This window comes from Triturus cristatus, chromosome 6 (assembly GCF_964204655.1).
Source record: "Triturus cristatus chromosome 6, aTriCri1.1, whole genome shotgun sequence".
Classification (NCBI taxonomy): domain Eukaryota; kingdom Metazoa; phylum Chordata; class Amphibia; order Caudata; family Salamandridae; genus Triturus; species Triturus cristatus.
The window spans coordinates 882,125,133-882,147,851 of NC_140589.1; the positions used below are offsets into that span (position 1 = coordinate 882,125,133).

The 22,719-nt window shown below is 46.0% G+C and overlaps 22 non-coding genes across 22 annotated transcripts; 12 read left to right on the top strand and 10 right to left on the bottom strand.

Annotated features, from left to right (window-relative positions):
- The first annotated feature begins 620 nt into the window (after nt 1-620).
- LOC146818219 (U6 spliceosomal RNA) lies at nt 621-727 on the top strand. The gene has a single exon (XR_014963444.1). It is a non-coding gene; the product is annotated as a U6 spliceosomal RNA (small nuclear RNA).
- Nucleotides 728-1,734: 1,007 nt separating this feature from the next.
- On the bottom strand, nt 1,735-1,807 carry TRNAR-ACG (transfer RNA arginine (anticodon ACG)). The gene has a single exon. It is a non-coding gene; the product is annotated as a tRNA-Arg (tRNA).
- Nucleotides 1,808-2,581: 774 nt separating this feature from the next.
- Nucleotides 2,582-2,688, top strand: LOC146818221 (U6 spliceosomal RNA). Its single transcript, XR_014963445.1, has one exon. It is a non-coding gene; the product is annotated as a U6 spliceosomal RNA (small nuclear RNA).
- A 1,005-nt stretch (nt 2,689-3,693) lies between these two features.
- Nucleotides 3,694-3,766, bottom strand: TRNAR-ACG (transfer RNA arginine (anticodon ACG)). The gene has a single exon. It is a non-coding gene; the product is annotated as a tRNA-Arg (tRNA).
- A 774-nt stretch (nt 3,767-4,540) lies between these two features.
- Nucleotides 4,541-4,647, top strand: LOC146818223 (U6 spliceosomal RNA). The gene has a single exon (XR_014963446.1). It is a non-coding gene; the product is annotated as a U6 spliceosomal RNA (small nuclear RNA).
- Nucleotides 4,648-5,654: 1,007 nt separating this feature from the next.
- On the bottom strand, nt 5,655-5,727 carry TRNAR-ACG (transfer RNA arginine (anticodon ACG)). The gene has a single exon. It is a non-coding gene; the product is annotated as a tRNA-Arg (tRNA).
- A 784-nt stretch (nt 5,728-6,511) lies between these two features.
- Nucleotides 6,512-6,618, top strand: LOC146818225 (U6 spliceosomal RNA). The gene has a single exon (XR_014963447.1). It is a non-coding gene; the product is annotated as a U6 spliceosomal RNA (small nuclear RNA).
- Nucleotides 6,619-7,625: 1,007 nt separating this feature from the next.
- Nucleotides 7,626-7,698, bottom strand: TRNAH-AUG (transfer RNA histidin (anticodon AUG)). The gene has a single exon. It is a non-coding gene; the product is annotated as a tRNA-His (tRNA).
- A 772-nt stretch (nt 7,699-8,470) lies between these two features.
- Nucleotides 8,471-8,577, top strand: LOC146818227 (U6 spliceosomal RNA). Its single transcript, XR_014963448.1, has one exon. It is a non-coding gene; the product is annotated as a U6 spliceosomal RNA (small nuclear RNA).
- Nucleotides 8,578-9,584: 1,007 nt separating this feature from the next.
- Nucleotides 9,585-9,657, bottom strand: TRNAR-ACG (transfer RNA arginine (anticodon ACG)). The gene has a single exon. It is a non-coding gene; the product is annotated as a tRNA-Arg (tRNA).
- Nucleotides 9,658-10,431: 774 nt separating this feature from the next.
- LOC146818229 (U6 spliceosomal RNA) lies at nt 10,432-10,538 on the top strand. Its single transcript, XR_014963449.1, has one exon. It is a non-coding gene; the product is annotated as a U6 spliceosomal RNA (small nuclear RNA).
- A 1,852-nt stretch (nt 10,539-12,390) lies between these two features.
- On the top strand, nt 12,391-12,497 carry LOC146818230 (U6 spliceosomal RNA). The gene has a single exon (XR_014963450.1). It is a non-coding gene; the product is annotated as a U6 spliceosomal RNA (small nuclear RNA).
- A 1,007-nt stretch (nt 12,498-13,504) lies between these two features.
- On the bottom strand, nt 13,505-13,577 carry TRNAR-ACG (transfer RNA arginine (anticodon ACG)). The gene has a single exon. It is a non-coding gene; the product is annotated as a tRNA-Arg (tRNA).
- Nucleotides 13,578-14,347: 770 nt separating this feature from the next.
- LOC146818232 (U6 spliceosomal RNA) lies at nt 14,348-14,454 on the top strand. The gene has a single exon (XR_014963451.1). It is a non-coding gene; the product is annotated as a U6 spliceosomal RNA (small nuclear RNA).
- Nucleotides 14,455-15,461: 1,007 nt separating this feature from the next.
- TRNAH-AUG (transfer RNA histidin (anticodon AUG)) lies at nt 15,462-15,534 on the bottom strand. The gene has a single exon. It is a non-coding gene; the product is annotated as a tRNA-His (tRNA).
- Nucleotides 15,535-16,306: 772 nt separating this feature from the next.
- Nucleotides 16,307-16,413, top strand: LOC146818234 (U6 spliceosomal RNA). The gene has a single exon (XR_014963452.1). It is a non-coding gene; the product is annotated as a U6 spliceosomal RNA (small nuclear RNA).
- Nucleotides 16,414-17,420: 1,007 nt separating this feature from the next.
- Nucleotides 17,421-17,493, bottom strand: TRNAR-ACG (transfer RNA arginine (anticodon ACG)). The gene has a single exon. It is a non-coding gene; the product is annotated as a tRNA-Arg (tRNA).
- A 774-nt stretch (nt 17,494-18,267) lies between these two features.
- On the top strand, nt 18,268-18,374 carry LOC146818236 (U6 spliceosomal RNA). Its single transcript, XR_014963453.1, has one exon. It is a non-coding gene; the product is annotated as a U6 spliceosomal RNA (small nuclear RNA).
- Nucleotides 18,375-19,381: 1,007 nt separating this feature from the next.
- TRNAR-ACG (transfer RNA arginine (anticodon ACG)) lies at nt 19,382-19,454 on the bottom strand. The gene has a single exon. It is a non-coding gene; the product is annotated as a tRNA-Arg (tRNA).
- A 774-nt stretch (nt 19,455-20,228) lies between these two features.
- On the top strand, nt 20,229-20,335 carry LOC146818238 (U6 spliceosomal RNA). Its single transcript, XR_014963454.1, has one exon. It is a non-coding gene; the product is annotated as a U6 spliceosomal RNA (small nuclear RNA).
- Nucleotides 20,336-21,342: 1,007 nt separating this feature from the next.
- On the bottom strand, nt 21,343-21,415 carry TRNAR-ACG (transfer RNA arginine (anticodon ACG)). Its single transcript has one exon. It is a non-coding gene; the product is annotated as a tRNA-Arg (tRNA).
- A 772-nt stretch (nt 21,416-22,187) lies between these two features.
- On the top strand, nt 22,188-22,294 carry LOC146818240 (U6 spliceosomal RNA). The gene has a single exon (XR_014963455.1). It is a non-coding gene; the product is annotated as a U6 spliceosomal RNA (small nuclear RNA).
- The last annotated feature ends 425 nt before the right edge of the window (nt 22,295-22,719 follow it).

Here is a 22,719-nt window from a genome sequence, read left to right on the forward strand (position 1 = left end):
ATTCTGTTCTGTCAGGTGTTCCTAACTTATACAAAGGACTTTAGGAGGACGAAGGACCTAAAAGTCAGGGGAAATGGTCCTAGGTCCAAGGAAATGTTTTAGATCAGCCTCAGTTTCTTAAATATTCTGCATTAACATCATCAGTTCCACGTCTGTGTGGAGCTGATCTTGAGGACTCCTTAATCAGCAGGCGGGTACAACAATAAAGTGTTTAATATTACAATACAGGCGAAAATTCAGACACCTTGTCATAGGCTCACCTTGTCCAGGGACCCAAGCATGCTGCCTTTCACCTCTCAGAGCCCTTCACCTAACCTACTGTGCAGCTGTCTCACCTTTAATATCACTGTTCCACAGGCAGCATGATGTCACTATGTTCCTTGTCAGTAGCCTGAACCATGAGCCTTTGCAACCCTGGCATAATCTACATACTTCCAATTGGTGAAGTCTTGGACCACAAATGCAGTGAAGAATAATGGATTGTTACTCTTCATGCATTTTTGCCCATTGGCTCAGATTTGAATGCTTACTGGCCATACGAGCATCTCTGCCAGGCCACCCTATGTCTAGAGACCGTAGATTTAGAGAGTTTATAAACATTGTAGGTTCATCAATGAAGTGTGCTCGCTTCGGCGGCACATATACTAAAATTGGAACGATACAGAGAAGATTAGCATGGCCCCTGCGCAAGGATGACACGCAAATTCGTGAAGCGTTCCATATTTTTACCAGCTTTCAGGAGAGAAATGTTCTATGTTTTCAAGACTAATTGAAATAATAAAGCAGGTTCCAGTGCTTTCCTCCTAATATCTATTTTTCAATTTGTCTCTCCTCAACATTTTTAATGTATTTACCTCGCAGTAATGAAGGTGCACTCTATGGCCAGCTGCATTTAGCAAGGAAGCCTGCAGGACTTCTGGGACTTTTCTTTCCCTTCTTCAGCCTCCCTGTCATTATTCTTCACAACCCCCAAATCTATACTGCTGCCAGCGATGCGTTGCTTTGTGGGAAGCAAGAGAAAGAGAAGGGGAGGGCCTATGCAAATGATGGCCTCAGGGCTGTCTGGGAGTCCCTTTTCAGCAGTACTGTTAAAATCCGCCTTGCAACCAGATTGGTCGGGTAAGCTGAAAAACACCAGGCATGATTGGGCACCAGGTCCTCTAGGCCCTTGGAGGACATATCGGCGCTGCATCCCTCAGTTTCTGAGGTCCAAGAAATGTTCACCCTCCACCCTAATAGAGAGGTCTTGGCCGATCGTGGCCGATCGGGGCAGAAGGGAGCAGGGCAAGATGCTCATGATCCTGCTCTAATAATGAACTGCCTTCCTCTCTCCTTACCTGTGGTTCTGCCTGGCTGCTTGGTTCCAGTTGTAGGCCTACATCCCACAGGCAATTTGCTTGTCCCTCTCACACATGTAAATGGGTCAGCACTCAAGTGCACACACCTGCCTGCACCCACAGACCCTCTCACACACACTTTTCTCAACAAGATTTTTTCCTAGTTTAGAGACTCAGAGACCCATGTTGAAATACAAAAGCAGCACACCACATGACGGCCTTCACATAGAATCCAGCAGCAAATGGGAAACTTTTAACTAGCCGTGGTCCTATTACTGCAGCCCTACCATGGAACGACTGCTGGATGAGTCCTGCTCGAGAATATTGAACCTACAACAAGTCTGAGGTAAATAAGAATTCCACAGGAATACCATAAAACAGGGACCTATGACCCTTTCGAGCCAGATAGGAGTCGAACCTACAATCTTCTGATCCGTAGTCAGACGCGTTATCCATTGCGCCACTGGCCCCATGTAGGATTACCCATACTTTTGTCCTTAAGAGGACCAGAAGTTGTGTGTGTGTGTGTGTGTGTGTGTTTTAAAACACCATTCCATCAACCTTTTTAGCCACGTTTACTGCTCACAACCAGAAGACACAAGTAAACCCACCTGACCTCCTGAAATTCTGTTCTGTCAGGTGTTCCTAACTTATACAAAGGACTTTAGGAGGACGAAGGACCTAAAAGTCAGGGGAAATGGTCCTAGGTCCAAGGAAATGTTTTAGATCAGCCTCAGTTTCTTAAATATTCTGCATTAACATCATCAGTTCCACGTCTGTGTGGAGCTGATCTTGAGGACTCCTTAATCAGCAGGCGGGTACAACAATAAAGTGTTTAATATTACAATACAGGCGAAAATTCAGACACCTTGTCATAGGCTCACCTTGTCCAGGGACCCAAGCATGCTGCCTTTCACCTCTCAGAGCCCTTCACCTAACCTACTGTGCAGCTGTCTCACCTTTAATATCACTGTTCCACAGGCAGCATGATGTCACAATGTTCCTTGTCAGTAGCCTGAACCATGAGCCTTTGCAACCCTGGCATAATCTACATACTTCCAATTGGTGAAGTCTTGGACCACAAATGCAGTGAAGAATAATGGATTGTTACTCTTCATGCATTTTTGCCCATTGGCTCAGATTTGAATGCTTACTGGCCATACGAGCATCTCTGCCAGGCCAGCCTATGTCTAGAGACCGTAGATTTAGAGAGTTTATAAACATTGTAGGTTCATCAATGAAGTGTGCTCGCTTCGGCGGCACATATACTAAAATTGGAACGATACAGAGAAGATTAGCATGGCCCCTGCGCAAGGATGACACGCAAATTCGTGAAGCGTTCCATATTTTTACCAGCTTTCAGGAGAGAAATGTTCTATGTTTTCAAGACTAATTGAAATAATAAAGCAGGTTCCAGTGCTTTCCTCCTAATATCTATTTTTCAATTTGTCTCTCCTCAACATTTTTAATGTATTTACCTCGCAGTAATGAAGGTGCACTCTATGGCCAGCTGCATTTAGCAAGGAAGCCTGCAGGACTTCTGGGACTTTTCTTTCCCTTCTTCAGCCTCCCTGTCATTATTCTTCACAACCCCCAAATCTATACTGCTGCCAGCGATGCGTTGCTTTGTGGGAAGCAAGAGAAAGAGAAGGGGAGGGCCTATGCAAATGATGGCCTCAGGGCTGTCTGGGAGTCCCTTTTCAGCAGTACTGTTAAAATCCGCCTTGCAACCAGATTGGTCGGGTAAGCTGAAAAACACCAGGCATGATTGGGCACCAGGTCCTCTAGGCCCTTGGAGGACATATCGGCGCTGCATCCCTCAGTTTCTGAGGTCCAAGAAATGTTCACCCTCCACCCTAATAGAGAGGTCTTGGCCGATCGGGGCCGATCGGGGCAGAAGGGAGCAGGGCAAGATGCTCATGATCCTGCTCTAATAATGAACTGCCTTCCTCTCTCCTTACCTGTGGTTCTGCCTGGCTGCTTGGTTCCAGTTGTAGGCCTACATCCCACAGGCAATTTGCTTGTCCCTCTCACACATGTAAATGGGTCAGCACTCAAGTGCACACCTGCCTGCACCCACAGACCCTCTCACACACACTTTTCTCAACAAGATTTTTTCCTAGTTTAGAGACTCAGAGACCCATGTTGAAATACAAAAGCAGCACACCACATGACGGCCTTCACATAGAATCCAGCAGCAAATGGGAAACTTTTAACTAGCCGTGGTCCTATTACTGCAGCCCTACCATGGAACGACTGCTGGATGAGTCCTGCTCGAGAATATTGAACCTACAACAAGTCTGAGGTAAATAAGAATTCCACAGGAATACCATAAAACAGGGACCTATGACCCTTTCGAGCCAGATAGGAGTCGAACCTACAATCTTCTGATCCGTAGTCAGACGCGTTATCCATTGCGCCACTGGCCCCATGTAGGATTACCCATACTTTTGTCCTTAAGAGGACCAGAAGTTGTGTGTGTGTGTGTGTGTGTGTGTTTTAAAACACCATTCCATCAACCTTTTTAGCCACGTTTACTGCTCACAACCAGAAGACACAAGTAAACCCACCTGACCTCCTGAAATTCTGTTCTGTCAGGTGTTCCTAACTTATACAAAGGACTTTAGGAGGACGAAGGACCTAAAAGTCAGGGGAAATGGTCCTAGGTCCAAGGAAATGTTTTAGATCAGCCTCAGTTTCTTAAATATTCTGCATTAACATCATCAGTTCCACGTCTGTGTGGAGCTGATCTTGAGGACTCCTTAATCAGCAGGCGGGTACAACAATAAAGTGTTTAATATTACAATACAGGCGAAAATTCAGACACCTTGTCATAGGCTCACCTTGTCCAGGGACCCAAGCATGCTGCCTTTCACCTCTCAGAGCCCTTCACCTAACCTACTGTGCAGCTGTCTCACCTTTAATATCACTGTTCCACAGGCAGCATGATGTCACAATGTTCCTTGTCAGTAGCCTGAACCATGAGCCTTTGCAACCCTGGCATAATCTACATACTTCCAATTGGTGAAGTCTTGGACCACAAATGCAGTGAAGAATAATGGATTGTTACTCTTCATGCATTTTTGCCCATTGGCTCAGATTTGAATGCTTACTGGCCATACGAGCATCTCTGCCAGGCCACCCTATGTCTAGAGACCGTAGATTTAGAGAGTTTATAAACATTGTAGGTTCATCAATGAAGTGTGCTCGCTTCGGCGGCACATATACTAAAATTGGAACGATACAGAGAAGATTAGCATGGCCCCTGCGCAAGGATGACACGCAAATTCGTGAAGCGTTCCATATTTTTACCAGCTTTCAGGAGAGAAATGTTCTATGTTTTCAAGACTAATTGAAATAATAAAGCAGGTTCCAGTGCTTTCCACCTAATATCTATTTTTCAATTTGTCTCTCCTCAACATTTTTAATGTATTTACCTCGCAGTAATGAAGGTGCACTCTATGGCCAGCTGCATTTAGCAAGGAAGCCTGCAGGACTTCTGGGACTTTTCTTTCCCTTCTTCAGCCTCCCTGTCATTATTCTTCACAACCCCCAAATCTATACTGCTGCCAGCGATGCGTTGCTTTGTGGGAAGCAAGAGAAAGAGAAGGGGAGGGCCTATGCAAATGATGGCCTCAGGGCTGTCTGGGAGTCCCTTTTCAGCAGTACTGTTAAAATCCGCCTTGCAACCAGATTGGTCGGGTAAGCTGAAAAACACCAGGCATGATTGGGCACCAGGTCCTCTAGGCCCTTGGAGGACATATCGGCGCTGCATCCCTCAGTTTCTGAGGTCCAAGAAATGTTCACCCTCCACCCTAATAGAGAGGTCTTGGCCGATCGTGGCCGATCGGGGCAGAAGGGAGCAGGGCAAGATGCTCATGATCCTGCTCTAATAATGAACTGCCTTCCTCTCTCCTTACCTGTGGTTCTGCCTGGCTGCTTGGTTCCAGTTGTAGGCCTACATCCCACAGGCAATTTGCTTGTCCCTCTCACACATGTAAATGGGTCAGCACTCAAGTGCACACACCTGCCTGCACCCACAGACCCTCTCACACACACTTTTCTCAACAAGATTTTTTCCTAGTTTAGAGACTCAGAGACCCATGTTGAAATACAAAAGCAGCACACCACATGACGGCCTTCACATAGAATCCAGCAGCAAATGGGAAACTTTTAACTAGCCGTGGTCCTATTACTGCAGCCCTACCATGGAACGACTGCTGGATGAGTCCTGCTCGAGAATATTGAACCTACAACAAGTCTGAGGTAAATAAGAATTCCACAGGAATACCATAAAACAGGGACCTATGACCCTTTCGAGCCAGATAGGAGTCGAACCTACAATCTTCTGATCCGTAGTCAGACGCGTTATCCATTGCGCCACTGGCCCCATGTAGGATTACCCATACTTTTGTCCTTAAGAGGACCAGAAGTTGTGTGTGTGTGTGTGTGTGTGTGTGTGTGTGTGTTTTAAAACACCATTCCATCAACCTTTTTAGCCACGTTTACTGCTCACAACCAGAAGACACAAGTAAACCCACCTGACCTCCTGAAATTCTGTTCTGTCAGGTGTTCCTAACTTATACAAAGGACTTTAGGAGGACGAAGGACCTAAAAGTCAGGGGAAATGGTCCTAGGTCCAAGGAAATGTTTTAGATCAGCCTCAGTTTCTTAAATATTCTGCATTAACATCATCAGTTCCACGTCTGTGTGGAGCTGATCTTGAGGACTCCTTAATCAGCAGGCGGGTACAACAATAAAGTGTTTAATATTACAATACAGGCGAAAATTCAGACACCTTGTCATAGGCTCACCTTGTCCAGGGACCCAAGCATGCTGCCTTTCACCTCTCAGAGCCCTTCACCTAACCTACTGTGCAGCTGTCTCACCTTTAATATCACTGTTCCACAGGCAGCATGATGTCACAATGTTCCTTGTCAGTAGCCTGAACCATGAGCCTTTGCAACCCTGGCATAATCTACATACTTCCAATTGGTGAAGTCTTGGACCACAAATGCAGTGAAGAATAATGGATTGTTACTCTTCATGCATTTTTGCCCATTGGCTCAGATTTGAATGCTTACTGGCCATACGAGCATCTCTGCCAGGCCACCCTATGTCTAGAGACCGTAGATTTAGAGAGTTTATAAACATTGTAGGTTCATCAATGAAGTGTGCTCGCTTCGGCGGCACATATACTAAAATTGGAACGATACAGAGAAGATTAGCATGGCCCCTGCGCAAGGATGACACGCAAATTCGTGAAGCGTTCCATATTTTTACCAGCTTTCAGGAGAGAAATGTTCTATGTTTTCAAGACTAATTGAAATAATAAAGCAGGTTCCAGTGCTTTCCTCCTAATATCTATTTTTCAATTTGTCTCTCCTCAACATTTTTAATGTATTTACCTCGCAGTAATGAAGGTGCACTCTATGGCCAGCTGCATTTAGCAAGGAAGCCTGCAGGACTTCTGGGACTTTTCTTTCCCTTCTTCAGCCTCCCTGTCATTATTCTTCACAACCCCCAAATCTATACTGCTGCCAGCGATGCGTTGCTTTGTGGGAAGCAAGAGAAAGAGAAGGGGAGGGCCTATGCAAATGATGGCCTCAGGGCTGTCTGGGAGTCCCTTTTCAGCAGTACTGTTAAAATCCGCCTTGCAACCAGATTGGTCGGGTAAGCTGAAAAACACCAGGCATGATTGGGCACCAGGTCCTCTAGGCCCTTGGAGGACATATCGGCGCTGCATCCCTCAGTTTCTGAGGTCCAAGAAATGTTCACCCTCCACCCTAATAGAGAGGTCTTGGCCGATCGGGGCCGATCGGGGCAGAAGGGAGCAGGGCAAGATGCTCATGATCCTGCTCTAATAATGAACTGCCTTTCTCTCTCCTTACCTGTGGTTCTGCCTGGCTGCTTGGTTCCAGTTGTAGGCCTACATCCCACAGGCAATTTGCTTGTCCCTCTCACACATGTAAATGGGTCAGCACTCAAGTGCACACACCTGCCTGCACCCACAGACCCTCTCACACACACTTTTCTCAACAAGATTTTTTCCTAGTTTAGAGACTCAGAGACCCATGTTGAAATACAAAAGCAGCACACCACATGACGGCCTTCACATAGAATCCAGCAGCAAATGGGAAACTTTTAACTAGCCGTGGTCCTATTACTGCAGCCCTACCATGGAACGACTGCTGGATGAGTCCTGCTCGAGAATATTGAACCTACAACAAGTCTGAGGTAAATAAGAATTCCACAGGAATACCATAAAACAGGGACCTATGACCCTTTCGAGCCAGATAGGAGTCGAACCTACAATCTTCTGATCCATAGTCAGACGCGTTATCCATTGCGCCACTGGCCCCATGTAGGATTACCCATACTTTTGTCCTTAAGAGGACCAGAAGTTGTGTGTGTGTGTGTGTGTGTGTTTTAAAACACCATTCCATCAACCTTTTTAGCCACGTTTACTGCTCACAACCAGAAGACACAAGTAAACCCACCTGACCTCCTGAAATTCTGTTCTGTCAGGTGTTCCTAACTTATACAAAGGACTTTAGGAGGACGAAGGACCTAAAAGTCAGGGGAAATGGTCCTAGGTCCAAGGAAATGTTTTAGATCAGCCTCAGTTTCTTAAATATTCTGCATTAACATCATCAGTTCCACGTCTGTGTGGAGCTGATCTTGAGGACTCCTTAATCAGCAGGCGGGTACAACAATAAAGTGTTTAATATTACAATACAGGCGAAAATTCAGACACCTTGTCATAGGCTCACCTTGTCCAGGGACCCAAGCATGCTGCCTTTCACCTCTCAGAGCCCTTCACCTAACCTACTGTGCAGCTGTCTCACCTTTAATATCACTGTTCCACAGGCAGCATGATGTCACAATGTTCCTTGTCAGTAGCCTGAACCATGAGCCTTTGCAACCCTGGCATAATCTACATACTTCCAATTGGTGAAGTCTTGGACCACAAATGCAGTGAAGAATAATGGATTGTTACTCTTCATGCATTTTTGCCCATTGGCTCAGATTTGAATGCTTACTGGCCATACGAGCATCTCTGCCAGGCCACCCTATGTCTAGAGACCGTAGATTTAGAGAGTTTATAAACATTGTAGGTTCATCAATGAAGTGTGCTCGCTTCGGCGGCACATATACTAAAATTGGAACGATACAGAGAAGATTAGCATGGCCCCTGCGCAAGGATGACACGCAAATTCGTGAAGCGTTCCATATTTTTACCAGCTTTCAGGAGAGAAATGTTCTATGTTTTCAAGACTAATTGAAATAATAAAGCAGGTTCCAGTGCTTTCCTCCTAATATCTATTTTTCAATTTGTCTCTCCTCAACATTTTTAATGTATTTACCTCGCAGTAATGAAGGTGCACTCTATGGCCAGCTGCATTTAGCAAGGAAGCCTGCAGGACTTCTGGGACTTTTCTTTCCCTTCTTCAGCCTCCCTGTCATTATTCTTCACAACCCCCAAATCTATACTGCTGCCAGCGATGCGTTGCTTTGTGGGAAGCAAGAGAAAGAGAAGGGGAGGGCCTATGCAAATGATGGCCTCAGGGCTGTCTGGGAGTCCCTTTTCAGCAGTACTGTTAAAATCCGCCTTGCAACCAGATTGGTCGGGTAAGCTGAAAAACACCAGGCATGATTGGGCACCAGGTCCTCTAGGCCCTTGGAGGACATATCGGCGCTGCATCCCTCAGTTTCTGAGGTCCAAGAAATGTTCACCCTCCACCCTAATAGAGAGGTCTTGGCCGATCGTGGCCGATCGGGGCAGAAGGGAGCAGGGCAAGATGCTCATGATCCTGCTCTAATAATGAACTGCCTTCCTCTCTCCTTACCTGTGGTTCTGCCTGGCTGCTTGGTTCCAGTTGTAGGCCTACATCCCACAGGCAATTTGCTTGTCCCTCTCACACATGTAAATGGGTCAGCACTCAAGTGCACACACCTGCCTGCACCCACAGACCCTCTCACACACACTTTTCTCAACAAGATTTTTTCCTAGTTTAGAGACTCAGAGACCCATGTTGAAATACAAAAGCAGCACACCACATGACGGCCTTCACATAGAATCCAGCAGCAAATGGGAAACTTTTAACTAGCCGTGGTCCTATTACTGCAGCCCTACCATGGAACGACTGCTGGATGAGTCCTGCTCGAGAATATTGAACCTACAACAAGTCTGAGGTAAATAAGAATTCCACAGGAATACCATAAAACAGGGACCTATGACCCTTTCGAGCCAGATAGGAGTCGAACCCACAATCTTCTGATCCGTAGTCAGACGCGTTATCCATTGCGCCACTGGCCCCATGTAGGATTACCCATACTTTTGTCCTTAAGAGGACCAGAAGTTGTGTGTGTGTGTGTGTGTGTGTGTTTTAAAACACCATTCCATCAACCTTTTTAGCCACGTTTACTGCTCACAACCAGAAGACACAAGTAAACCCACCTGACCTCCTGAAATTCTGTTCTGTCAGGTGTTCCTAACTTATACAAAGGACTTTAGGAGGACGAAGGACCTAAAAGTCAGGGGAAATGGTCCTAGGTCCAAGGAAATGTTTTAGATCAGCCTCAGTTTCTTAAATATTCTGCATTAACATCATCAGTTCCACGTCTGTGTGGAGCTGATCTTGAGGACTCCTTAATCAGCAGGCGGGTACAACAATAAAGTGTTTAATATTACAATACAGGCGAAAATTCAGACACCTTGTCATAGGCTCACCTTGTCCAGGGACCCAAGCATGCTGCCTTTCACCTCTCAGAGCCCTTCACCTAACCTACTGTGCAGCTGTCTCACCTTTAATATCACTGTTCCACAGGCAGCATGATGTCACAATGTTCCTTGTCAGTAGCCTGAACCATGAGCCTTTGCAACCCTGGCATAATCTACATACTTCCAATTGGTGAAGTCTTGGACCACAAATGCAGTGAAGAATAATGGATTGTTACTCTTCATGCATTTTTGCCCATTGGCTCAGATTTGAATGCTTACTGGCCATACGAGCATCTCTGCCAGGCCACCCTATGTCTAGAGACCGTAGATTTAGAGAGTTTATAAACATTGTAGGTTCATCAATGAAGTGTGCTCGCTTCGGCGGCACATATACTAAAATTGGAACGATACAGAGAAGATTAGCATGGCCCCTGCGCAAGGATGACACGCAAATTCGTGAAGCGTTCCATATTTTTACCAGCTTTCAGGAGAGAAATGTTCTATGTTTTCAAGACTAATTGAAATAATAAAGCAGGTTCCAGTGCTTTCCTCCTAATATCTATTTTTCAATTTGTCTCTCCTCAACATTTTTAATGTATTTACCTCGCAGTAATGAAGGTGCACTCTATGGCCAGCTGCATTTAGCAAGGAAGCCTGCAGGACTTCTGGGACTTTTCTTTCCCTTCTTCAGCCTCCCTGTCATTATTCTTCACAACCCCCAAATCTATACTGCTGCCAGCGATGCGTTGCTTTGTGGGAAGCAAGAGAAAGAGAAGGGGAGGGCCTATGCAAATGATGGCCTCAGGGCTGTCTGGGAGTCCCTTTTCAGCAGTACTGTTAAAATCCGCCTTGCAACCAGATTGGTCGGGTAAGCTGAAAAACACCAGGCATGATTGGGCACCAGGTCCTCTAGGCCCTTGGAGGACATATTGGCGCTGCATCCCTCAGTTTCTGAGGTCCAAGAAATGTTCACCCTCCACCCTAATAGAGAGGTCTTGGCCGATCGGGGCCGATCGGGGCAGAAGGGAGCAGGGCAAGATGCTCATGATCCTGCTCTAATAATGAACTGCCTTCCTCTCTCCTTACCTGTGGTTCTGCCTGGCTGCTTGGTTCCAGTTGTAGGCCTACATCCCACAGGCAATTTGCTTGTCCCTCTCACACATGTAAATGGGTCAGCACTCAAGTGCACACACCTGCCTGCACCCACAGACCCTCTCACACACACTTTTCTCAACAAGATTTTTTCCTAGTTTAGAGACTCAGAGACCCATGTTGAAATACAAAAGCAGCACACCACATGACGGCCTTCACATAGAATCCAGCAGCAAATGGGAAACTTTTAACTAGCCGTGGTCCTATTACTGCAGCCCTACCATGGAACGACTGCTGGATGAGTCCTGCTCGAGAATATTGAACCTACAACAAGTCTGAGGTAAATAAGAATTCCACAGGAATACCATAAAACAGGGACCTATGACCCTTTCGAGCCAGATAGGAGTCGAACCTACAATCTTCTGATCCGTAGTCAGACGCGTTATCCATTGCACCACTGGCCCCATGTAGGATTACCCATACTTTTGTCCTTAAGAGGACCAGAAGTTGTGTGTGTGTGTGTGTGTGTGTTTTAAAACACCATTCCATCAACCTTTTTAACCACGTTTACTGCTCACAACCAGAAGACACAAGTAAACCCACCTGACCTCCTGAAATTCTGTTCTGTCAGGTGTTCCTAACTTATACAAAGGACTTTAGGAGGACGAAGGACCTAAAAGTCAGGGGAAATGGTCCTAGGTCCAAGGAAATGTTTTAGATCAGCCTCAGTTTCTTAAATATTCTGCATTAACATCATCAGTTCCACGTCTGTGTGGAGCTGATCTTGAGGACTCCTTAATCAGCAGGCGGGTACAACAATAAAGTGTTTAATATTACAATACAGGCGAAAATTCAGACACCTTGTCATAGGCTCACCTTGTCCAGGGACCCAAGCATGCTGCCTTTCACCTCTCAGAGCCCTTCACCTAACCTACTGTGCAGCTGTCTCACCTTTAATATCACTGTTCCACAGGCAGCATGATGTCACAATGTTCCTTGTCAGTAGCCTGAACCATGAGCCTTTGCAACCCTGGCATAATCTACATACTTCCAATTGGTGAAGTCTTGGACCACAAATGCAGTGAAGAATAATGGATTGTTACTCTTCATGCATTTTTGCCCATTGGCTCAGATTTGAATGCTTACTGGCCATACGAGCATCTCTGCCAGGCCACCCTATGTCTAGAGACCGTAGATTTAGAGAGTTTATAAACATTGTAGGTTCATCAATGAAGTGTGCTCGCTTCGGCGGCACATATACTAAAATTGGAACGATACAGAGAAGATTAGCATGGCCCCTGCGCAAGGATGACACGCAAATTCGTGAAGCGTTCCATATTTTTACCAGCTTTCAGGAGAGAAATGTTCTATGTTTTCAAGACTAATTGAAATAATAAAGCAGGTTCCAGTGCTTTCCTCCTAATATCTATTTTTCAATTTGTCTCTCCTCAACATTTTTAATGTATTTACCTCGCAGTAATGAAGGTGCACTCTATGGCCAGCTGCATTTAGCAAGGAAGCCTGCAGGACTTCTGGGACTTTTCTTTCCCTTCTTCAGCCTCCCTGTCATTATTCTTCACAACCCCCAAATCTATACTGCTGCCAGCGATGCGTTGCTTTGTGGGAAGCAAGAGAAAGAGAAGGGGAGGGCCTATGCAAATGATGGCCTCAGGGCTGTCTGGGAGTCCCTTTTCAGCAGTACTGTTAAAATCCGCCTTGCAACCAGATTGGTCGGGTAAGCTGAAAAACACCAGGCATGATTGGGCACCAGGTCCTCTAGGCCCTTGGAGGACATATTGGCGCTGCATCCCTCAGTTTCTGAGGTCCAAGAAATGTTCACCCTCCACCCTAATAGAGAGGTCTTGGCCGATCGGGGCCGATCGGGGCAGAAGGGAGCAGGGCAAGATGCTCATGATCCTGCTCTAATAATGAACTGCCTTCCTCTCTCCTTACCTGTGGTTCTGCCTGGCTGCTTGGTTCCAGTTGTAGGCCTACATCCCACAGGCAATTTGCTTGTCCCTCTCACACATGTAAATGGGTCAGCACTCAAGTGCACACACCTGCCTGCACCCACAGACCCTCTCACACACACTTTTCTCAACAAGATTTTTTCCTAGTTTAGAGACTCAGAGACCCATGTTGAAATACAAAAGCAGCACACCACATGACGGCCTTCACATAGAATCCAGCAGCAAATGGGAAACTTTTAACTAGCCGTGGTCCTATTACTGCAGCCCTACCATGGAACGACTGCTGGATGAGTCCTGCTCGAGAATATTGAACCTACAACAAGTCTGAGGTAAATAAGAATTCCACAGGAATACCATAAAACAGGGACCTATGACCCTTTCGAGCCAGATAGGAGTCGAACCTACAATCTTCTGATCCGTAGTCAGACGCGTTATCCATTGCGCCACTGGCCCCATGTAGGATTACCCATACTTTTGTCCTTAAGAGGACCAGAAGTTGTGTGTGTGTGTGTGTGTGTTTTAAAACACCATTCCATACACCTTTTTAGCCACGTTTACTGCTCACAACCAGAAGACACAAGTAAACCCACCTGACCTCCTGAAATTCTGTTCTGTCAGGTGTTCCTAACTTATACAAAGGACTTTAGGAGGACGAAGGACCTAAAAGTCAGGGGAAATGGTCCTAGGTCCAAGGAAATGTTTTAGATCAGCCTCAGTTTCTTAAATATTCTGCATTAACATCATCAGTTCCACGTCTGTGTGGAGCTGATCTTGAGGACTCCTTAATCAGCAGGCGGGTACAACAATAAAGTGTTTAATATTACAATACAGGCGAAAATTCAGACACCTTGTCATAGGCTCACCTTGTCCAGGGACCCAAGCATGCTGCCTTTCACCTCTCAGAGCCCTTCACCTAACCTACTGTGCAGCTGTCTCACCTTTAATATCACTGTTCCACAGGCAGCATGATGTCACAATGTTCCTTGTCAGTAGCCTGAACCATGAGCCTTTGCAACCCTGGCATAATCTACATACTTCCAATTGGTGAAGTCTTGGACCACAAATGCAGTGAAGAATAATGGATTGTTACTCTTCATGCATTTTTGCCCATTGGCTCAGATTTGAATGCTTACTGGCCATACGAGCATCTCTGCCAGGCCACCCTATGTCTAGAGACCGTAGATTTAGAGAGTTTATAAACATTGTAGGTTCATCAATGAAGTGTGCTCGCTTCGGCGGCACATATACTAAAATTGGAACGATACAGAGAAGATTAGCATGGCCCCTGCGCAAGGATGACACGCAAATTCGTGAAGCGTTCCATATTTTTACCAGCTTTCAGGAGAGAAATGTTCTATGTTTTCAAGACTAATTGAAATAATAAAGCAGGTTCCAGTGCTTTCCTCCTAATATCTATTTTTCAATTTGTCTCTCCTCAACATTTTTAATGTATTTACCTCGCAGTAATGAAGGTGCACTCTATGGCCAGCTGCATTTAGCAAGGAAGCCTGCAGGACTTCTGGGACTTTTCTTTCCCTTCTTCAGCCTCCCTGTCATTATTCTTCACAACCCCCAAATCTATACTGCTGCCAGCGATGCGTTGCTTTGTGGGAAGCAAGAGAAAGAGAAGGGGAGGGCCTATGCAAATGATGGCCTCAGGGCTGTCTGGGAGTCCCTTTTCAGCAGTACTGTTAAAATCCGCCTTGCAACCAGATTGGTCGGGTAAGCTGAAAAACACCAGGCATGATTGGGCACCAGGTCCTCTAGGCCCTTGGAGGACATATCGGCGCTGCATCCCTCAGTTTCTGAGGTCCAAGAAATGTTCACCCTCCACCCTAATAGAGAGGTCTTGGCCGATCGGGGCCGATCGGGGCAGAAGGGAGCAGGGCAAGATGCTCATGATCCTGCTCTAATAATGAACTGCCTTCCTCTCTCCTTACCTGTGGTTCTGCCTGGCTGCTTGGTTCCAGTTGTAGGCCTACATCCCACAGGCAATTTGCTTGTCCCTCTCACACATGTAAATGGGTCAGCACTCAAGTGCACACACCTGCCTGCACCCACAGACCCTCTCACACACACTTTTCTCAACAAGATTTTTTCCTAGTTTAGAGACTCAGAGACCCATGTTGAAATACAAAAGCAGCACACCACATGACGGCCTTCACATAGAATCCAGCAGCAAATGGGAAACTTTTAACTAGCCGTGGTCCTATTACTGCAGCCCTACCATGGAACGACTGCTGGATGAGTCCTGCTCGAGAATATTGAACCTACAACAAGTCTGAGGTAAATAAGAATTCCACAGGAATACCATAAAACAGGGACCTATGACCCTTTCGAGCCAGATAGGAGTCGAACCTACAATCTTCTGATCCATAGTCAGACGCGTTATCCATTGCGCCACTGGCCCCATGTAGGATTACCCATACTTTTGTCCTTAAGAGGACCAGAAGTTGTGTGTGTGTGTGTGTGTGTGTTTTAAAACACCATTCCATCAACCTTTTTAGCCACGTTTACTGCTCACAACCAGAAGACACAAGTAAACCCACCTGACCTCCTGAAATTCTGTTCTGTCAGGTGTTCCTAACTTATACAAAGGACTTTAGGAGGACGAAGGACCTAAAAGTCAGGGGAAATGGTCCTAGGTCCAAGGAAATGTTTTAGATCAGCCTCAGTTTCTTAAATATTCTGCATTAACATCATCAGTTCCACGTCTGTGTGGAGCTGATCTTGAGGACTCCTTAATCAGCAGGCGGGTACAACAATAAAGTGTTTAATATTACAATACAGGCGAAAATTCAGACACCTTGTCATAGGCTCACCTTGTCCAGGGACCCAAGCATGCTGCCTTTCACCTCTCAGAGCCCTTCACCTAACCTACTGTGCAGCTGTCTCACCTTTAATATCACTGTTCCACAGGCAGCATGATGTCACAATGTTCCTTGTCAGTAGCCTGAACCATGAGCCTTTGCAACCCTGGCATAATCTACATACTTCCAATTGGTGAAGTCTTGGACCACAAATGCAGTGAAGAATAATGGATTGTTACTCTTCATGCATTTTTGCCCATTGGCTCAGATTTGAATGCTTACTGGCCATACGAGCATCTCTGCCAGGCCACCCTATGTCTAGAGACCGTAGATTTAGAGAGTTTATAAACATTGTAGGTTCATCAATGAAGTGTGCTCGCTTCGGCGGCACATATACTAAAATTGGAACGATACAGAGAAGATTAGCATGGCCCCTGCGCAAGGATGACACGCAAATTCGTGAAGCGTTCCATATTTTTACCAGCTTTCAGGAGAGAAATGTTCTATGTTTTCAAGACTAATTGAAATAATAAAGCAGGTTCCAGTGCTTTCCTCCTAATATCTATTTTTCAATTTGTCTCTCCTCAACATTTTTAATGTATTTACCTCGCAGTAATGAAGGTGCACTCTATGGCCAGCTGCATTTAGCAAGGAAGCCTGCAGGACTTCTGGGACTTTTCTTTCCCTTCTTCAGCCTCCCTGTCATTATTCTTCACAACCCCCAAATCTATACTGCTGCCAGCGATGCGTTGCTTTGTGGGAAGCAAGAGAAAGAGAAGGGGAGGGCCTATGCAAATGATGGCCTCAGGGCTGTCTGGGAGTCCCTTTTCAGCAGTACTGTTAAAATCCGCCTTGCAACCAGATTGGTCGGGTAAGCTGAAAAACACCAGGCATGATTGGGCACCAGGTCCTCTAGGCCCTTGGAGGACATATCGGCGCTGCATCCCTCAGTTTCTGAGGTCCAAGAAATGTTCACCCTCCACCCTAATAGAGAGGTCTTGGCCGATCGTGGCCGATCGGGGCAGAAGGGAGCAGGGCAAGATGCTCATGATCCTGCTCTAATAATGAACTGCCTTCCTCTCTCCTTACCTGTGGTTCTGCCTGGCTGCTTGGTTCCAGTTGTAGGCCTACATCCCACAGGCAATTTGCTTGTCCCTCTCACACATGTAAATGGGTCAGCACTCAAGTGCACACACCTGCCTGCACCCACAGACCCTCTCACACACACTTTTCTCAACAAGATTTTTTCCTAGTTTAGAGACTCAGAGACCCATGTTGAAATACAAAAGCAGCACACCACATGACGGCCTTCACATAGAATCCAGCAGCAAATGGGAAACTTTTAACTAGCCGTGGTCCTATTACTGCAGCCCTACCATGGAACGACTGCTGGATGAGTCCTGCTCGAGAATATTGAACCTACAACAAGTCTGAGGTAAATAAGAATTCCACAGGAATACCATAAAACAGGGACCTATGACCCTTTCGAGCCAGATAGGAGTCGAACCCACAATCTTCTGATCCGTAGTCAGACGCGTTATCCATTGCGCCACTGGCCCCATGTAGGATTACCCATACTTTTGTCCTTAAGAGGACCAGAAGTTGTGTGTGTGTGTGTGTGTGTGTGTTTTAAAACACCATTCCATCAACCTTTTTAGCCACGTTTACTGCTCACAACCAGAAGACACAAGTAAACCCACCTGACCTCCTGAAATTCTGTTCTGTCAGGTGTTCCTAACTTATACAAAGGACTTTAGGAGGACGAAGGACCTAAAAGTCAGGGGAAATGGTCCTAGGTCCAAGGAAATGTTTTAGATCAGCCTCAGTTTCTTAAATATTCTGCATTAACATCATCAGTTCCACGTCTGTGTGGAGCTGATCTTGAGGACTCCTTAATCAGCAGGCGGGTACAACAATAAAGTGTTTAATATTACAATACAGGCGAAAATTCAGACACCTTGTCATAGGCTCACCTTGTCCAGGGACCCAAGCATGCTGCCTTTCACCTCTCAGAGCCCTTCACCTAACCTACTGTGCAGCTGTCTCACCTTTAATATCACTGTTCCACAGGCAGCATGATGTCACAATGTTCCTTGTCAGTAGCCTGAACCATGAGCCTTTGCAACCCTGGCATAATCTACATACTTCCAATTGGTGAAGTCTTGGACCACAAATGCAGTGAAGAATAATGGATTGTTACTCTTCATGCATTTTTGCCCATTGGCTCAGATTTGAATGCTTACTGGCCATACGAGCATCTCTGCCAGGCCACCCTATGTCTAGAGACCGTAGATTTAGAGAGTTTATAAACATTGTAGGTTCATCAATGAAGTGTGCTCGCTTCGGCGGCACATATACTAAAATTGGAACGATACAGAGAAGATTAGCATGGCCCCTGCGCAAGGATGACACGCAAATTCGTGAAGCGTTCCATATTTTTACCAGCTTTCAGGAGAGAAATGTTCTATGTTTTCAAGACTAATTGAAATAATAAAGCAGGTTCCAGTGCTTTCCTCCTAATATCTATTTTTCAATTTGTCTCTCCTCAACATTTTTAATGTATTTACCTCGCAGTAATGAAGGTGCACTCTATGGCCAGCTGCATTTAGCAAGGAAGCCTGCAGGACTTCTGGGACTTTTCTTTCCCTTCTTCAGCCTCCCTGTCATTATTCTTCACAACCCCCAAATCTATACTGCTGCCAGCGATGCGTTGCTTTGTGGGAAGCAAGAGAAAGAGAAGGGGAGGGCCTATGCAAATGATGGCCTCAGGGCTGTCTGGGAGTCCCTTTTCAGCAGTACTGTTAAAATCCGCCTTGCAACCAGATTGGTCGGGTAAGCTGAAAAACACCAGGCATGATTGGGCACCAGGTCCTCTAGGCCCTTGGAGGACATATTGGCGCTGCATCCCTCAGTTTCTGAGGTCCAAGAAATGTTCACCCTCCACCCTAATAGAGAGGTCTTGGCCGATCGGGGCCGATCGGGGCAGAAGGGAGCAGGGCAAGATGCTCATGATCCTGCTCTAATAATGAACTGCCTTCCTCTCTCCTTACCTGTGGTTCTGCCTGGCTGCTTGGTTCCAGTTGTAGGCCTACATCCCACAGGCAATTTGCTTGTCCCTCTCACACATGTAAATGGGTCAGCACTCAAGTGCACACACCTGCCTGCACCCACAGACCCTCTCACACACACTTTTCTCAACAAGATTTTTTCCTAGTTTAGAGACTCAGAGACCCATGTTGAAATACAAAAGCAGCACACCACATGACGGCCTTCACATAGAATCCAGCAGCAAATGGGAAACTTTTAACTAGCCGTGGTCCTATTACTGCAGCCCTACCATGGAACGACTGCTGGATGAGTCCTGCTCGAGAATATTGAACCTACAACAAGTCTGAGGTAAATAAGAATTCCACAGGAATACCATAAAACAGGGACCTATGACCCTTTCGAGCCAGATAGGAGTCGAACCCACAATCTTCTGATCCGTAGTCAGACGCGTTATCCATTGCGCCACTGGCCCCATGTAGGATTACCCATACTTTTGTCCTTAAGAGGACCAGAAGTTGTGTGTGTGTGTGTGTGTGTGTGTTTTAAAACACCATTCCATCAACCTTTTTAGCCACGTTTACTGCTCACAACCAGAAGACACAAGTAAACCCACCTGACCTCCTGAAATTCTGTTCTGTCAGGTGTTCCTAACTTATACAAAGGACTTTAGGAGGACGAAGGACCTAAAAGTCAGGGGAAATGGTCCTAGGTCCAAGGAAATGTTTTAGATCAGCCTCAGTTTCTTAAATATTCTGCATTAACATCATCAGTTCCACGTCTGTGTGGAGCTGATCTTGAGGACTCCTTAATCAGCAGGCGGGTACAACAATAAAGTGTTTAATATTACAATACAGGCGAAAATTCAGACACCTTGTCATAGGCTCACCTTGTCCAGGGACCCAAGCATGCTGCCTTTCACCTCTCAGAGCCCTTCACCTAACCTACTGTGCAGCTGTCTCACCTTTAATATCACTGTTCCACAGGCAGCATGATGTCACAATGTTCCTTGTCAGTAGCCTGAACCATGAGCCTTTGCAACCCTGGCATAATCTACATACTTCCAATTGGTGAAGTCTTGGACCACAAATGCAGTGAAGAATAATGGATTGTTACTCTTCATGCATTTTTGCCCATTGGCTCAGATTTGAATGCTTACTGGCCATACGAGCATCTCTGCCAGGCCACCCTATGTCTAGAGACCGTAGATTTAGAGAGTTTATAAACATTGTAGGTTCATCAATGAAGTGTGCTCGCTTCGGCGGCACATATACTAAAATTGGAACGATACAGAGAAGATTAGCATGGCCCCTGCGCAAGGATGACACGCAAATTCGTGAAGCGTTCCATATTTTTACCAGCTTTCAGGAGAGAAATGTTCTATGTTTTCAAGACTAATTGAAATAATAAAGCAGGTTCCAGTGCTTTCCTCCTAATATCTATTTTTCAATTTGTCTCTCCTCAACATTTTTAATGTATTTACCTCGCAGTAATGAAGGTGCACTCTATGGCCAGCTGCATTTAGCAAGGAAGCCTGCAGGACTTCTGGGACTTTTCTTTCCCTTCTTCAGCCTCCCTGTCATTATTCTTCACAACCCCCAAATCTATACTGCTGCCAGCGATGCGTTGCTTTGTGGGAAGCAAGAGAAAGAGAAGGGGAGGGCCTATGCAAATGATGGCCTCAGGGCTGTCTGGGAGTCCCTTTTCAGCAGTACTGTTAAAATCCGCCTTGCAACCAGATTGGTCGGGTAAGCTGAAAAACACCAGGCATGATTGGGCACCAGGTCCTCTAGGCCCTTGGAGGACATATTGGCGCTGCATCCCTCAGTTTCTGAGGTCCAAGAAATGTTCACCCTCCACCCTAATAGAGAGGTCTTGGCCGATCGGGGCCGATCGGGGCAGAAGGGAGCAGGGCAAGATGCTCATGATCCTGCTCTAATAATGAACTGCCTTCCTCTCTCCTTACCTGTGGTTCTGCCTGGCTGCTTGGTTCCAGTTGTAGGCCTACATCCCACAGGCAATTTGCTTGTCCCTCTCACACATGTAAATGGGTCAGCACTCAAGTGCACACACCTGCCTGCACCCACAGACCCTCTCACACACACTTTTCTCAACAAGATTTTTTCCTAGTTTAGAGACTCAGAGACCCATGTTGAAATACAAAAGCAGCACACCACATGACGGCCTTCACATAGAATCCAGCAGCAAATGGGAAACTTTTAACTAGCCGTGGTCCTATTACTGCAGCCCTACCATGGAACGACTGCTGGATGAGTCCTGCTCGAGAATATTGAACCTACAACAAGTCTGAGGTAAATAAGAATTCCACAGGAATACCATAAAACAGGGACCTATGACCCTTTCGAGCCAGATAGGAGTCGAACCTACAATCTTCTGATCCGTAGTCAGACGCGTTATCCATTGCGCCACTGGCCCCATGTAGGATTACCCATACTTTTGTCCTTAAGAGGACCAGAAGTTGTGTGTGTGTGTGTGTGTGTGTTTTAAAACACCATTCCATCAACCTTTTTAGCCACGTTTACTGCTCACAACCAGAAGACACAAGTAAACCCACCTGACCTCCTGAAATTCTGTTCTGTCAGGTGTTCCTAACTTATACAAAGGACTTTAGGAGGACGAAGGACCTAAAAGTCAGGGGAAATGGTCCTAGGTCCAAGGAAATGTTTTAGATCAGCCTCAGTTTCTTAAATATTCTGCATTAACATCATCAGTTCCACGTCTGTGTGGAGCTGATCTTGAGGACTCCTTAATCAGCAGGCGGGTACAACAATAAAGTGTTTAATATTACAATACAGGCGAAAATTCAGACACCTTGTCATAGGCTCACCTTGTCCAGGGACCCAAGCATGCTGCCTTTCACCTCTCAGAGCCCTTCACCTAACCTACTGTGCAGCTGTCTCACCTTTAATATCACTGTTCCACAGGCAGCATGATGTCACAATGTTCCTTGTCAGTAGCCTGAACCATGAGCCTTTGCAACCCTGGCATAATCTACATACTTCCAATTGGTGAAGTCTTGGACCACAAATGCAGTGAAGAATAATGGATTGTTACTCTTCATGCATTTTTGCCCATTGGCTCAGATTTGAATGCTTACTGGCCATACGAGCATCTCTGCCAGGCCACCCTATGTCTAGAGACCGTAGATTTAGAGAGTTTATAAACATTGTAGGTTCATCAAGGAAGTGTGCTCGCTTCGGCGGCACATATACTAAAATTGGAACGATACAGAGAAGATTAGCATGGCCCCTGCGCAAGGATGACACGCAAATTCGTGAAGCGTTCCATATTTTTACCAGCTTTCAGGAGAGAAATGTTCTATGTTTTCAAGACTAATTGAAATAATAAAGCAGGTTCCAGTGCTTTCCTCCTAATATCTATTTTTCAATTTGTCTCTCCTCAACATTTTTAATGTATTTACCTCGCAGTAATGAAGGTGCACTCTATGGCCAGCTGCATTTAGCAAGGAAGCCTGCAGGACTTCTGGGACTTTTCTTTCCCTTCTTCAGCCTCCCTGTCATTATTCTTCACAACCCCCAAATCTATACTGCTGCCAGCGATGCGTTGCTTTGTGGGAAGCAAGAGAAAGAGAAGGGGAGGGCCTATGCAAATGATGGCCTCAGGGCTGTCTGGGAGTCCCTTTTCAGCAGTACTGTTAAAATCCGCCTTGCAACCAGATTGGTCGGGTAAGCTGAAAAACACCAGGCATGATTGGGCAC